Here is a 14,388-nt window from a genome sequence, read left to right as displayed (position 1 = left end):
CCATCTACACCACACCAGGGCCTGTGGGTCTGGCTGAGGCAATCTACACCACACCAGGGCCTGTGGCTCTGGCTGAGGCCATGTACACCACACCAAGGCCTGTGCTGGTGGCAGAGGCCATCTACACCACACCAGTTCCTTTACTGATTGCGGAGGTTGACTGCAACACGCCAGGGCTTCCGCTTCTGGCTGAGGCCATCTACACCACACCAGGGCCTGTGGCTCTGGCTGATGCCATCTACACCACACCAGGGCCTGTGTTGCTGGTTGAGGCCATGTTAATCACACCAGGGCCTCTGCTGCTGGCTGAGGCCATCTATACCACATCAGGGCCTGTGTTGCTTTTTGAGTCCATGTTAATCACACCAGAGCCTGTGCTGCTGGCTGAGGCCAACTACATCCCACTAGGGCCTGTGGCTTTGGCTGAGGCAATCTACACCACACCAGGGCTTGTGGCTCTGGCTGAGGCCATCTACACCACACCAGGGCCTGTGGCTCTGGCTGAGGCCATCTACACCAAATCAGTGCCTGTGCTGGTGGCTAAGGCCAACTACACCACACCACGGCCTGTGTTACTGGTTGAGGCCAAGTTAACCAGACCAGGGAATGTGGCTCTTGATGAGGCCGTCTACACCCCTCCAGGGCCTGTGGCTCTGGCTGAGGCCATCTACACCACACCAGGGCCTGTGTTGCTTTTTGAGGATAGGTTAATCACACCAGGGCCTGTGGGTCTGGCTGAGACCATCTACACCCCACCACGGCCTGTGGCTCTGGCTGAGGCCATCTACACCACACCAGGGCCTGTGGCTCTGGCTGAGGCCATCTACACCACACCAGGGCCTGTGTTGCTGGTTGAGGCTTACTACACAAATCCACACCAGGCCCTGTTTGCTTTGGACTGAGGAAACTTACACCACACCAGGGCCTGTGTGATTTTGGCTGAGGCCACCTCCACCAAACCAGGGCCTGTGGCTCTGGCTGAGGCCATCTACACCCCACCAGTGCCTGTGCTGCTGGCTGAGGCCAACTACACCACACCAGGGCCTGTGCTGGTGGCTGAGGCCATCTACACCACACCATTTCGTTTACTGATTGTTGAGGTTAACTGCAACATGCTAGGGCTTCCTCTTCTGCCTGAGGCCATCTACACCACACCAGGGCCTGTGGCTCTGGCTAAGGCCAACTACAGCACACCAGGGCCTGTGGCTCTGGATGAGGCCATCTACACCACATCGAGGCATGTGTTGCTGGTTGAGGCCATGTTAATCACAACACGGCCTGTGCTGCTGGCTTAGTGTCTTTGGCTGAGGCCACCTACACCACACCAGTGCTGCTGGCTGAGGCCAACTACACCACACCAGGGCCTGTGCTGGTGGCTAAGGCCATCTACACCACACCAGTTCGTTTACTGATTGTTGAGGTTGACTGCAACATGCTAGGGCTTCCTCTTCTGCCTGAGGCCATCTACACCACAACAGGGCCTGTGTGCTCTGGCTAAGGCCAACTACAGCACACCAGGGCCTGTGGCTCTGGATGAGGCCATCTACACCACATCGAGGCATGTGTTGCTGGTTGAGGCCATGTTAATCACAACACGGCCTGTGCTGCTGGCTTAGTGTCTTTGGCTGAGGCCACCTACACCACACCAGTGCTGCTGGCTGAGGCCATCTATACCACATCAGGGCCTGTGTTGCTGGTTGAGGCCATGTTAATCACACCAGAGCCTGTGCTGCTGGATGATGCCAACTACATCCCACTAGGGCCTGTGGCTTTAGCTGAGGCGATGTACACCACACCAGGGCTTGTGGCTCTGGCTGAGGCCATCTACACCACACCAGGGCCTGTGGCTCTGGCTGAGGCCATCTACACCACACCAGGGCCTGTGGCTCTGGCTGAGGCCATGTACACCACACCAAGGCCTGTGCTGGTGGCTGAGGCCATCTACACCACACCAGTTCCTTTACTGATTGCGGAGGTTGACTGCAACACGCCAGGGCTTCCGCTTCTGGCTGAGGCCATCTACACCACACCAGGGCCTGTGGCTCTGGCTGATGCCATCTACACCACACCAGGGCCTGTGTTGCTGGTTGAGGCCATGTTAATCACACCAGGGCCTCTGCTGCTGGCTGAGGCCATCTATACCACATCAGGGCCTGTGTTGCTTTTTGAGTCCATGTTAATCACACCAGAGCCTGTGCTGCTGGCTGAGGCCAACTACATCCCACTAGGGCCTGTGGCTTTGGCGGAGGCAATCTACACCACACCAGGGCTTGTGGCTCTGGCTGAGGCCATCTACACCACACCAGGGCCTGTGGCTCTGGCTGAGGCCATCTACACCAAATCAGTGCCTGTGCTGGTGGCTAAGGCCAACTACACCACACCACGGCCTGTGTTACTGGTTGAGGCCAAGTTAACCAGACCAGGGAATGTGGCTCTTGATGAGGCCGTCTACACCCCTCCAGGGCCTGTGGCTCTGGCTGAGGCCATCTACACCACACCAGGGCCTGTGTTGCTGGTTGAGGCTAACTACACAAATCCACACCATGGCCTGTTTGCTTTTGACTGAGGAAACTTACACCACACCAGGGCCTGTGTGATTTTGGCTGAGGCCACCTCCACCAAAACAGGACCTGTGGGTCTTTCTGAGGCCATCTACACCACACCAGGGCCTGTGGCTCTGGCTGAGGCCATCAACACCAAATCAGAGCCTGTGCTGGTGGCTAAGGCCATCTACACCACACCAGGGCCTGTGGTGCTGGTTGAGGATAGGTTAATCACACCAGGGCCTGTGGGTCTGGCTGAGACCATCTACACCCCACCAGGGCCTGTGGCTCTGGCTGAGGCCATCTACACCACACCAGGGCCTGTGGCTCTGGCTGAGGCCATCTACACCACACCAGGGCCTGTGTTGCTGGTTGAGGCTTACTACACAAATCCACACCAGGCCCTGTTTGCTTTTGACTGAGGAAACTTACACCACACCAGGGCCTGTGTGATTTTGGCTGAGGCCACCTACACCACACCAGGTCCTTTGCGGCTGGCTGAGGTTGAATACAACACACCAGGGCCTGTGTGCTTTTGACTGAGGCAACTTACACGACATCAGAGCCTATGTGCTTTTGGCTGAGGCCACCTCCACCAAACCAGGGCCTGTGGCTCTTTCTGAGGCCATCTACACCCCACCAGATCCTGTGCTGCTGGCTGAGGCCAAATGCACCACACCAGGGCCTGTGGCTCTGGCTGAGGCCATCTGCACCCCACCAGAGCCTGTGCTGCTGGTTGAGGCCAACTACACCCCACCAGGGCCTGTGCTTATGTCTGAGGAAACTTACACCACACCAGGGCCTGTGTGATTTTGGCTGAGGCCACCTCCACCAAACCAGGGCCTTTGGCTCTGGCTGAGGCCATCTACACCCCACCAGTGCCTGTGCTGCTGGCTGAGGCCAACTACACCACACCACGGCCTGTGCTGGTGGCTAAGGCCATCTACACCACACCAGTTCCTTTACTGATTGTTGAGGTTGACTGCAACATGCTAGGGCTTCCACTTCTGCCTGAGGCCATCTACACCACACCAGGGCCTGTGGCTCTGGCTAAGGCCAACTACAGCACACCAGGGCCTGTGGCTCTGGATGAGGCCATCTACACCACATCGTGGCATGTGTTGCTGGTTGAGGCCATGTTAATCACAACAGGGCCTGTGCTGCTGGCTTAGTGTCTTTGGCTGAGGCCACCTACACCACACTGTGCTGCTGGCTGAGGCCATCTACCCCACATCAGGGCCTGTGTGCTTTTGGCTGAGGCCACCTACACCAAACCAGTGCCTGTGGCTCTGGCTGAGGCCATCTACACCACACCAGGTCCTGTGTTGCTGGTTGAGGCCATGTTAATCACACCAGGGCCTGTGCTGCTGGCTGAGTCCATCTACACCACATCAGGGCCTGTGTGCTTTTGGCTGATGCCACCTACACCACACCAGGGCCTGTGCTGCTGGTTAAATGCTAAATTGTGTCCTTCGGTTAGGGTATTATGCAAGAATGCAGTTTCTATTAACAATGTAGTTAAATTGGAGGGTTGTGTTCGTAACTTCAAGTACTGCCCACCTCACCACTTGATTCCATAAATTGAAACTTTGTGCTAAGGCCTGCAGCTTACGGCAATACCGCCCTAAGCACGCCTGATCTCGTTTGATCTCGGAAGCTAAGCAGAGTTGGGCATGGTTTGCACTTGGATGGGAGACTGTCTAGGAATACCAGGTGCTGTAAGCTTTTCCTTTTCATGTCATTGAACTGCTTTTGATCCAGAGAAGGAGGGTGCCTGTGCTGCTAAAATGGGTCATCTAAATTACACCAGGGCGTGTCCTTATGGCGTGAGGACCTGTGCTTCCGGCTGAGGCCATCTACACCCCACCAGGGCCTGTGGCTCTGGCTGAGGCAATCTACACAACACCAGGGCCAGTGGCTCTGGCTGACGATGACTTCAACACACCAGGGCTTGCGATTCTGGCTGAGGCCACATACACCAAACCATGGCTTGTGCTCGTGGCTAAGGCCAACTACACAACACCAGGGCCTGTGTTACTGGTTGAGGCCAGGTTAACCAGACCAGGGAATGTGGCTCTTGCTGAGGCCATCTACACGACACCACACCAGGGCCTCTGGCTCTGGCTGAGGCCATCTACACCACACCAGGGCCTGTGTTGCAGGTTGAGGCCAACTACACAAATCCACACCAGGGCCTGTTTGCTTTTGACTGAGGAAACTTACACCACACCAGGGCCTGTGTGATTTTGGCTGAGGCCACCTACACCACACCAGGTCCTTTGCGGCTGGCTGAGGTTGAATACAACACACCAGGGCCTGTGTGCTTTTGACTGAGGCAACTTACACGACATCAGAGCCTGTGTGCTTTTGGCTGAGGCCACCTCCACCAAACCAGGGCCTGTGGCTCTTTCTGAGGCCATCTACACCCCACCAGATCCTGTGCTGCTGGCTGAGGCCAAGTGCACCACACCAGGGCCTGTGGCTCTGGCTGAGGCCATCTGCACCCCACCAGAGCCTGTGCTGCTGGTTGAGGCCAACTACACCACACCAGGGCCTGTGGCTCTGGCTGAGGCCATCTACACCCCACCAGGGCCTGTGGCTATGTCTGAGGACATCTACACCACACCAGGCCTGTGTTGCTTGTTGAGGCCAAGTGCACCACACCAGGGCCTGTGGCTCTGGCTGAGGCCATCTGCACCCCACCAGAGCCTGTGCTGCTGGTTGAGGCCAACTACACCACACCAGGGCCTGTGGCTCTGGCTGAGGCCATCTACACCCCACCAGGGCCTGTGGCTATGTCTGAGGACATCTACACCACACCAGGCCTGTGTTGCTTGTTGAGGCCATCTACACTACATCATGGCCTGTGTGCTTTTGACTGAGGCAACTTACACCACACCAGGGCCTGTGGCTCTGGCTGAGGCCATCTACACCCCACCAGGGCCTTTGGCTTTGGCTGAGGCAATCTACACCACACCAGGGCCTGTGGCTCTGGCTGAGGCCACCTACACCACACCAGGGCTGTGTTGCTGGTTGAGGCCATGTTAATCCCACCAGGGCCTGTGCTGCTGGCTGAGTGCTTTTGGCTGAGGCCACCTACACCAAACCAGTGCCTGTGGCTCTGGCTGAGGCCATCTACACCCCACCAGGGCCTGTGTTGCTGGTTGAGGCCATGTTAATTACACCAGGGCCTGTGCTGCTGGCTGAGGCCATCTACACCACATCAGGGCCTGTGTTGCTGGTTGAGGCCATGTTAATCACACCAGGGCATGTGCTGCTGGCTGAGGCCACCTCCACCAAACCAGTGCCTGTGGCTCTGGCTGTGGCCACCTATCCCAAACCAGTTCCTTTACTGCTGGCTGAGGATGACTGCAACACACCAGGTCTTACGCTTCTGGCTGAGGCCACCTACACCAAACCAGCGCCTGTGCTGGTGGCTAAGGCCAACTACAGCACACCACACCACAGCCTGTGCTGCTGGCTGAGGCCAACTACAGCACACAGGGGCCTGTGGCTCTGGGTGAGGCAATCTACACCACACCAGGGCCTGTGGCTCTGGTTGAGGCCATCTACAGCACAACAGGGCCTGAGTTGCAGGATGAGGCCACCTCCACCTCACCAAGTCCTGTGCTGCCAGCTCAGGCCATCTACAACACCCCACCAGGGCCTGTGCTCATAACTTTGGCCAACTACACCACATCAGGGCCTGTGTGCTTTTGACTGAGGAAACTTACACCACACAAGGGCCTGTGCTGCTGGCAGAGGCCATCTACACTACACCAGGGCCTGTGTTGCTGGTTGAGGCCAGGTTAATCACATCAGGGCCTGTGGCTCTGGTTGAGGCCATCTACACCACACCACACCAGTGCCTGTGGTTCTGGTTAAGGCCATCTACAGCACACCAGGGCCTGTCTGCTTTTGGCTGAGGCCACCTCCATCAAACCAGGGCCTGTGCTGCTGGTTAAATGCTAAATTGAGTCTTTGGGTTAGGGTATTATGCAAGAATGCAGTTTCTATTAAAAATGTAGTTAAATTGGAAGGTTGTGTTCATAACTTCAAGTACTGCCCACCTCACCACTTGATTACATAAATTGACACTTTGTGCTAGGGCCTGCAGCTTACGGCCATACCACCCTAAGCACGCCTGATATCGTCTGATATCGTCTGATCTCGGAAGCTAAGCAGAGTTGGGCTTGGTTAGTAGTTGGATGGGAGACTGTCTAGGAATACCAGGTGCTGTAAGCTTTTCCTTTTCATGTCATTGAACTGCTTTTGATCCAGAGAAGGAGGGTGCCTGTGCTGCTAAAATGGGTCATCTAAATTACATCAGGGCGTGTCCTTATGGCGTGAGGTCCTGTGCTTCCGGCTGAGGCCATCTACACCCCACCAGGGCCTGTGGCTCTGGCTGAGGCAATCTACACCACACCAGGGCCTGTGGCTCCGGCTGATGCAATCTACACCACACCAGGGCCAGTGGCTCTGGCTGACATTGACTGCAACACACCAGGGCTTGCGATTCTGGCTAAGGCCACCTACACCAAACCAGGGCTTGTGCTCGTGGCTAAGGCCAACTACACCACACCAGGGCCTGTGTTACTGGTTGAGGCCAGGTTAACCAGACCAGGGAATGTGGCTCTTGCTGAGGCCATCTACACCACACCAGGGCCTGTGTTGCTGGTTGAGGCCAACTACACAAATCCACACCAGGGCCTGTGGCTCTGGCTGAGGCCATCTACACCACACCAGGGCCTGTGTTGCTGGATGAGGCCAACTACACAAATCCACACCACGGCCTGTTTGCTTTTAACTGAGGAAACTTACACCACACCAGGGCCTGTGTGATTTTGGCTGAGGCCACCTACACCACACCAGGTCCTTTGCGGCTTGCTGAGGTTGAATACAACACACCAGGGCCTGTGTGCTTTTGACTGAGGCAACTTACAACACATCAGGGCCTGTGTGCTTTTGGCTGAGGCCACCTCCACCAAACCAGGGCCTGTGGGTCTTTCTGAGGCCATCTACACCCCACCAGATCCTGTGTTGCTGGCTGAGGCCAACTACACCACACCAGGGCCTGTGGCTCTGGCTGAGGCCATCTGCACCCCACCAGAGCCTGTGCTCCTGGTTGAGGCAAACTACACCACACCAGGGCCTGTGGCTCTGGCTGACGCCATCTACACCCCACCAGGGCCTGTGGCTATGTCTGAGGCCATCTACACCACACCAGGCCTGTGTTGCTTGTTGAGGCCATCTACACTACATCCGGGCCTATGTGCTTTTGACTGAGGCAACTTACACCACACCAGGGCCTGTGGCTCTGGCTGAGGCCATCTACACCCCACCAGAGCCTGTGCTGATGGCTGAGGCCAACTACACCACACCAGGGCCTTTGGCTTTGGCTGAGGTAATCTACACCACACCAGGGCCTGTGGCTCTGGCTGAGGCCATCTACACCACACCAGGGCCTGTGACTCTGGCTTAGGCCATCTACACCAAATCAGAGCCTGTGCTGTGGCTGAGGCCAGCTACACCACACCAAGGCCTGTGCTCCTTGCTTTGGCCACCTCCACCAAACCAGGGCTTGTTATGCTGGCTAAGGCCAACAACACCACGACTGGGCCTGTGGCTCTTGCTGGGGCCATCTACACCCCACCAGTGCCTGTGCTGCTGGCTGAGGCCAACTACACCCCACCAGGGCCTGTGGCTCTGTCTCAGGCCATCTACATCACACCAGGGCCTGTGCTGCTGGGTAAGGCCAACTACACCACACCAGGGCCTGTGGCTCTGGCTGAGGCCATCTACACCACACAAGGGCCTGTGGCTTTGGCTGAGGCAATCTACACCACACCAGGGCCTGGGTCTCTGGCTGATGCAATCTACACCACACCAGGGCCAGTGGCTCTGGCTGAGGTTGACTGCAACACACCAGGGCTTGCGCTTCTGGCTGAGGCCACCTACACCAAACCAGGGCCTGTGCTGGTGGCTAAGGCCATATACACCACAACAGTTCCTTTACTGATTGCTGAGGTTGACTGCAACACGCCAGAGCTTCCGCTTCTGGCTGAGGCCATCTACACCACCCCAGGGCCTGTGGCTCAGGCTGATTCCAACGACAGCACACCAGGCCTGTGGCTCTGGATGAGGCCATCTACACCACACCAGGGCCTGTGGCTCTGGCTGAGGCCATCTACACCACACCAGGTCCTGTGTTGCTGGTTGAGGCCATGTTAATCACACCAGGGCCTGTGCTGCTGGCTGAGTGCTTTTGGCTGAGGCCACCTACACCAAACCAGTGCCTGTGGCTCTGGCTGAGGCCATCTACACCCCACCAGGGCCTGTGTTGCTGGTTGAGGCCATGTTAATCACACCAGGGCCTGTGCTGCTGGCTGAGGCCATCTACACCACATCAGGGCCTGTGTGCTTTTGGCTGAGGCCACGTCCACCAAACCAGTACCTGTGGTTCTGGCTGAGGCCATCTACTCCACATCAGGGCCTGTGTTGCTGGTTGAGGCCATGTTAATCACACCAGGGCCTGTGCTGCTGGCTGAGGCCATCTACAACACACCACGGCCTGTTTTCCTAGCTTTGGCCACCTACAACACACATGGCCATGTGCTGCTGGCTGAGGCCATCTACACCACATCAGGGCCTGTGTGCTTTTGGCTGAGGCCACCTCCACCAAACCACTGCCTGTGGCTCTGGCTGAGGCCACCTAACCCACACCAGTTCCTTTACTGCTGGCTGATGATGACTGCAACACACCAGGTCTTACGCTTCTGGCTGAGGCCACCTACACCAAACCAGCGCCTGTGCTGGTGGCTAAGGCCAACTACAGCACACCACACCACAGCCTGTGCTGCTGGCTGACGCCAACTACACCACACAAGGGCCTGTGGCTCTGGGTGAGGCAATCTACACCACACCAGGGCCTGTGGCTCTGGTTGAGGCCATCTACAGCACAACAAGGCCTGAGTTGCAGGATGAGGCCATCTACACCTCACCAAGTCCTGTGCTGCTAGCTCAGGCCATCTACAACACCCCCCCAGGGCCTGTGCTCATGACTATTGCCAAGTATACCACATCAGGGCCTGTGTGCTTTTGACTGAGGAAACTTACACCACACAAAGGCCTGTGCTGCTGGCTGAGGCCATCTACACTACACCAGGGCCTGTGTAGCTGGTTGAGGCCAGGTTAATCACACCAGGGCCTGTGGCTCTGGTTGAGGCCATCTAGACCACACCACACCAGGGCCTGTGGCTCTGGCTGATGCCACCTACACCACACCAGGGCCTGTGCTGCTGGTTAAATGCTAAATTGAGTCCTTGGGTTAGGGTATTATGCAAGAATGCAGTTTCTATTAACAATGTAGTTAAATTGGAGGGTTGTGTTCGTAACTTCAAGTTCTGCCCACCTCACCACTTGATTCCATAAATTGACACTTTGTGCTAGGGCCTGCAGCTTACGGCAATACCGCCCTAAGCACGCCTGATCTCGTCTGATCTCGGAAGCTAACCAGAGTTGGGCATGGTTAGCACTTGGATGGGAGACTGTCTAGGAATACCAGGTGCTGTAAGCTTTTCCTTTTCATGTCATTGAACTGCTTTTGATCCAGAGAAGGAGGGTGCCTGTGCTGCTAAAATGGGTCATCTAAATTACACCAGGGCGTGTCCTTATGGCGTGAGGACCTGTCCTTCCGGCTGAGGCCATCTACACCCCACCAGGGCCTGTGGCTCTGGCTGAGGCAATCTACACAACACCAGGGCCAGTGGCTCTGGCTGACGATGACATCAACACACCAGGGCTTGCGATTCTGGCTGAGGCCACCCACACCAAACCATGGCTTGTGCTCGTGGCTAAGGCCAACTACACAACACCAGGGCCTGTGTTACTGGTTGAGGCCAGGTTAACCAGACCAGGGAATGTGGCTCTTGCTGAGGCCATCTACACGACACCACACCAGGGCCTCTGGCTCTGGCTGAGGCCATCTACACCACACCAGGGCCTGGGTTGCAGGTTGAGGCCAACTACACAAATCCACACCAGGGCCTGTTTGCTTTTGACTGAGGAAACTTACACCACACCAGGGCCTGTGTGATTTTGGCTGAGGCCACCTACACCACACCAGGTCCTTTGCGGCTGGCTGAGGTTGAATACAACCCACCAGGGCCTGTGTGCTTTTGACTGAGGCAACTTACACGACATCAGAGCCTGTGTGCTTTTGGCTGAGGCCACCTCCACCAAACCAGGGCCTGTGGCTCTTTCTGAGGCCATCTACACCCCACCAGATCCTGTGCTGCTGGCTGAGGCCAAGTGCACCACACCAGGGCCTGTGGCTCTGGCTGAGGCCATCTGCACCCCACCAGAGCCTGTGCTGCTGGTTGAGGCCAACTACACCACACCAGGGCCTGTGGCTCTGGCTGAGGCCATCTAAACCCCACCAGGGCCTGTGGCTATGTCTGAGGCCATCTACACCACACCAGGCCTGTGTTGCTTGTTGAGGCCATCTACACTACATCATGGCCTGTGTGCTTTTGACTGAGGCAACTTACACCACACCAGGGCCTGTGGCTCTGGCTGAGGCCATCTACACCCCACCAGAGCCTGTGCTGCTGGCTGAGGCCAACTACACCACACTAGTGCCTTTGGCTTTGGCTGAGGCAATCTACACCACACCAGGGCCTGTGGCTCTGGCTGAGGCCACCTACACCACACCAGGGCCTGTGGCTCTGGCTTAGGCCATCTACACCAAATCAGAGCCTGTGCTGGTGGCTGAGGCCATCTACAACACACCACGGCCTGTGCTCCTTGCTTTGGCCACCTCCACCAAACCAGGGCTTGTTATGCTGGCTAAGGCCAACAACACCACGACTGGGCCTGTGGCTCTTGCTGGGGCCATCTACACCACACCAGTGCCTGTGCTGCTGGCTGAGGCCAACTACACCACACCAGGGCCTGTGGCTCTCTCTGAGGCCATCTACATCACACCAGGGCCTGTTCTGCTGGGTAAGGCCAACTACACCACACCAGGGACTGTGGCTCTGGCTGAGGCCATCTACAGCACACCAGGGCCTGTGGCTTTGGCTGAGGCAATCTACACCACACCAGGGCCAGTGGCTCTGGCTGCGGTTGATTGCAACACACCAGGGCTTGCGCTTCTGGCTGAGGCCACCTACACCAAACCAGGGCCTGTGCTGGTGGCTAAGGCCATATACAACACAACAGTTCCTATACTGATTGCTGAGGTTGACTGCAACACGCCAGAGCTTCCGCTTCTGGCTGAGGCCATCTACACCACCCCAGGGCCTGTGGCTCAGGCTGAGGCCATCTACACCACACCAGGTCCTGTGTTGCTGGTTGAGGCCATGTTAATCACACCAGGGCCTGTGCTGCTGGCTGAGTGCTTTTGGCTGAGGCCACCTACACCAAACCAGTGCCTGTGGCTCTGGCTGAGGCCATCTACACCCCACCAGGGCCTGTGTTGCTGGTTGAGGCCATGTTAATTACACCAGGGCCTGTGCTGCTGGCTGAGGCCATCTACACCACATCAGGGCCTGTGTGCTTTTGGCTGAGGCCACATCCACCAAACCAGTGCCTGTGGCTCTGGCTGAGGCCATCTACACCACATCATGGCCTGTGTTGCTGGTTGAGGCCATGTTAATCACACCAGGGCCTGTGCTGCTGGCTTAGGCCATCTTCACCACAAGAGAGAGCCTGTGTTGCTTCCTGAGACCATCGTCTCATTTTCACCACACCATGGCCGTTGCTGCTGGCTGAGGCCATCTTCACAACACCATGATCTGTGCTGCTGGCTGAGGCCATCTACATTCCTCAAGGGCCTGTGGTCCTGGCTGAGGCCATCGACATTTCACCAGGGTCTATGAGGTTGGCTGAGGCCATCTTCAAAACACCATGGCCTGTGCTGCTGGGTGAGGCAATCTACATAACTCCATGGCCTGTGCTGCTGGCTTAGGTCATCTACAACACATGATGTGCTGTGCTGCTGGCTGAGGCCATGTTCACAACACCATGGCCTGTGCTGCTGGCTGAGGCCATCTACATTACTCCAGCGCCTGTACTGCTGGTTTAGGCCATCTACATCACACCAGGGCCTGTACCGTTGGCTGAGGCAATCTACATAACTCTAGTGCCTGTGCTCCGGGCTGAGGCCATCTACATTACACTACGGCGTGTGCTGCTGGCTGAGGCCATCTACACCACAGCAGTACCTGTGCTGATTGTTGAGGCCATCTACATTACACAAGGGTCTGTGCTGCTGGCTGAGACCATCTTCACAACACCAGGGCCTGTGCTGCTGGCTGAGACCAACTACACCAAAAGCGACAGAGCATATGTTGCTTGCTGAGGCCATCTACAGCACACCAGGTTCTGTGCTGCTGGCTAAGGTCATGTACCTTACACCTGGGCCTGTGCTTTTGGCTGAGGCTATCTACAGCACTCCAGGGCCTTTGCTTCTGGCTGATGTCATCTACAGCACATCAGGCCCTGTGCTGCTGGTTGAGGCCATCTACACCACAGCAGTACATGTGTTTTTGGTGAAGGCCATCTACACCACAGCAGGGCCTGTGCTGCCTGCTGAGGCCATCTACATTACACCAGGGCCTGCTTTGTTGGCTAAAGTCATCTACAGTACACCAGGGCCAGTGATGCTGGGTAAGGCCATCTACATTACACCAGGGCCTGTGCTGCTGGCTGAGACCATCTACACCAAAAGCGAGAGAGCATATGTTGCTTGCTGAGGCCATCTGCAGCACACCAGGGTTTGTGCTTGTGGCTGAGGCCGTCTACATTATACCAAGACCTGTGCTGTTGGCTGAGGTCATCTACACCACAATAGAACCTATGCTGCTGGTTTAGGCCATCTACACTAAAGCAACACTCATGTTGCTGGCCGAGGCCATCTACATTACACTACGGCGTGTGCTGCAGGCTGAGGCCATGTACACCACAGCAGTACCTGTGCTGATTGTTTAGGCCATCTTCATTACACCAGGGCCTGTACTGCTGGCTGAGGCCATCTTCACAACACCATGGCCTGTACTGCTGGTTTAGGCCATCTACATTACACCAGGGCCTGTTATGAACTGTTTCTGAGAGACAAATAACACCAGGATCTTTTTCTAAGTAGCTGACAGCTGGTAACTGTGCAGGGGCGGGTCTAGCAAAGCTTTGCCAGTGGGGCTGGTAGGGCATTAACAGGGAAAGGGGGGCACAAAGAAATACTTTTCTTTCTTATTCTCATTTAAAATATCTAGCTTTTAAAAAATAATTATCTGTGTTCTGGCTCCTTAAGTGTTGCCCCTCATGTTATGTAGTGTTGTATGGGTTCACGCAGTCTTTATTTGTTTCTGGCACACTGTTCATTTTATTTTGACATCCTACCGGAAGTGCTACTTCTCATTACTTCCTGTCTAACGGGAGAAGGACAGTTTGCTACTCCTGTGCCTGCCTATGCTGCCTCTTAAGCCAGCACAGTCTGTAAGTTGGCAGTAATGTTGTGTTTTACCAGTGAATGTTTAGCACTAACTGCTGTAAGTTGTTTGAGATATTTTGAGAAAGTAAATTCACTCAATAATGTGCTTTATTAGTCATTAGCCTAGACGCTAATTAGCGCTAGCTAACCGCTAACGTTAGCTTGTTAGCTTGTTTCGTTCTGTTTTGCTTTGCATAGTAACAGGTCATAGCATCTTCCAATTGTAAGAATGTTTGCTTATGTCAGCTCACACGGGATATTTTGTGTTTGTTTACAGTTTTACCATTCATCCATTCATGTATTTCAACAAAGCCATGCTATGCATCCAATCAAATAAATCCACCAGAAAGGAAC

General features: G+C 55.8%; 3 pseudogenes; all 3 read left to right on the top strand.

Annotated features, from left to right (window-relative positions):
* The first annotated feature begins 4,149 nt into the window (after nt 1-4,149).
* LOC134626837 (5S ribosomal RNA) lies at nt 4,150-4,268 on the top strand (annotated as a pseudogene).
* Nucleotides 4,269-6,659: 2,391 nt separating this feature from the next.
* Nucleotides 6,660-6,788, top strand: LOC134626844 (5S ribosomal RNA; annotated as a pseudogene).
* A 3,212-nt stretch (nt 6,789-10,000) lies between these two features.
* On the top strand, nt 10,001-10,119 carry LOC134626826 (5S ribosomal RNA; annotated as a pseudogene).
* Nucleotides 10,120-14,388: the final 4,269 nt, after the last annotated feature.

This window comes from Pelmatolapia mariae, linkage group LG4 (genome assembly GCF_036321145.2).
Source record: "Pelmatolapia mariae isolate MD_Pm_ZW linkage group LG4, Pm_UMD_F_2, whole genome shotgun sequence".
In the NCBI taxonomy this organism is placed as follows: domain Eukaryota; kingdom Metazoa; phylum Chordata; class Actinopteri; order Cichliformes; family Cichlidae; genus Pelmatolapia; species Pelmatolapia mariae.
The sequence above is the reverse complement of the archived record's forward strand: the minus strand, read 5'-3'. Positions and strand labels throughout refer to the sequence as shown.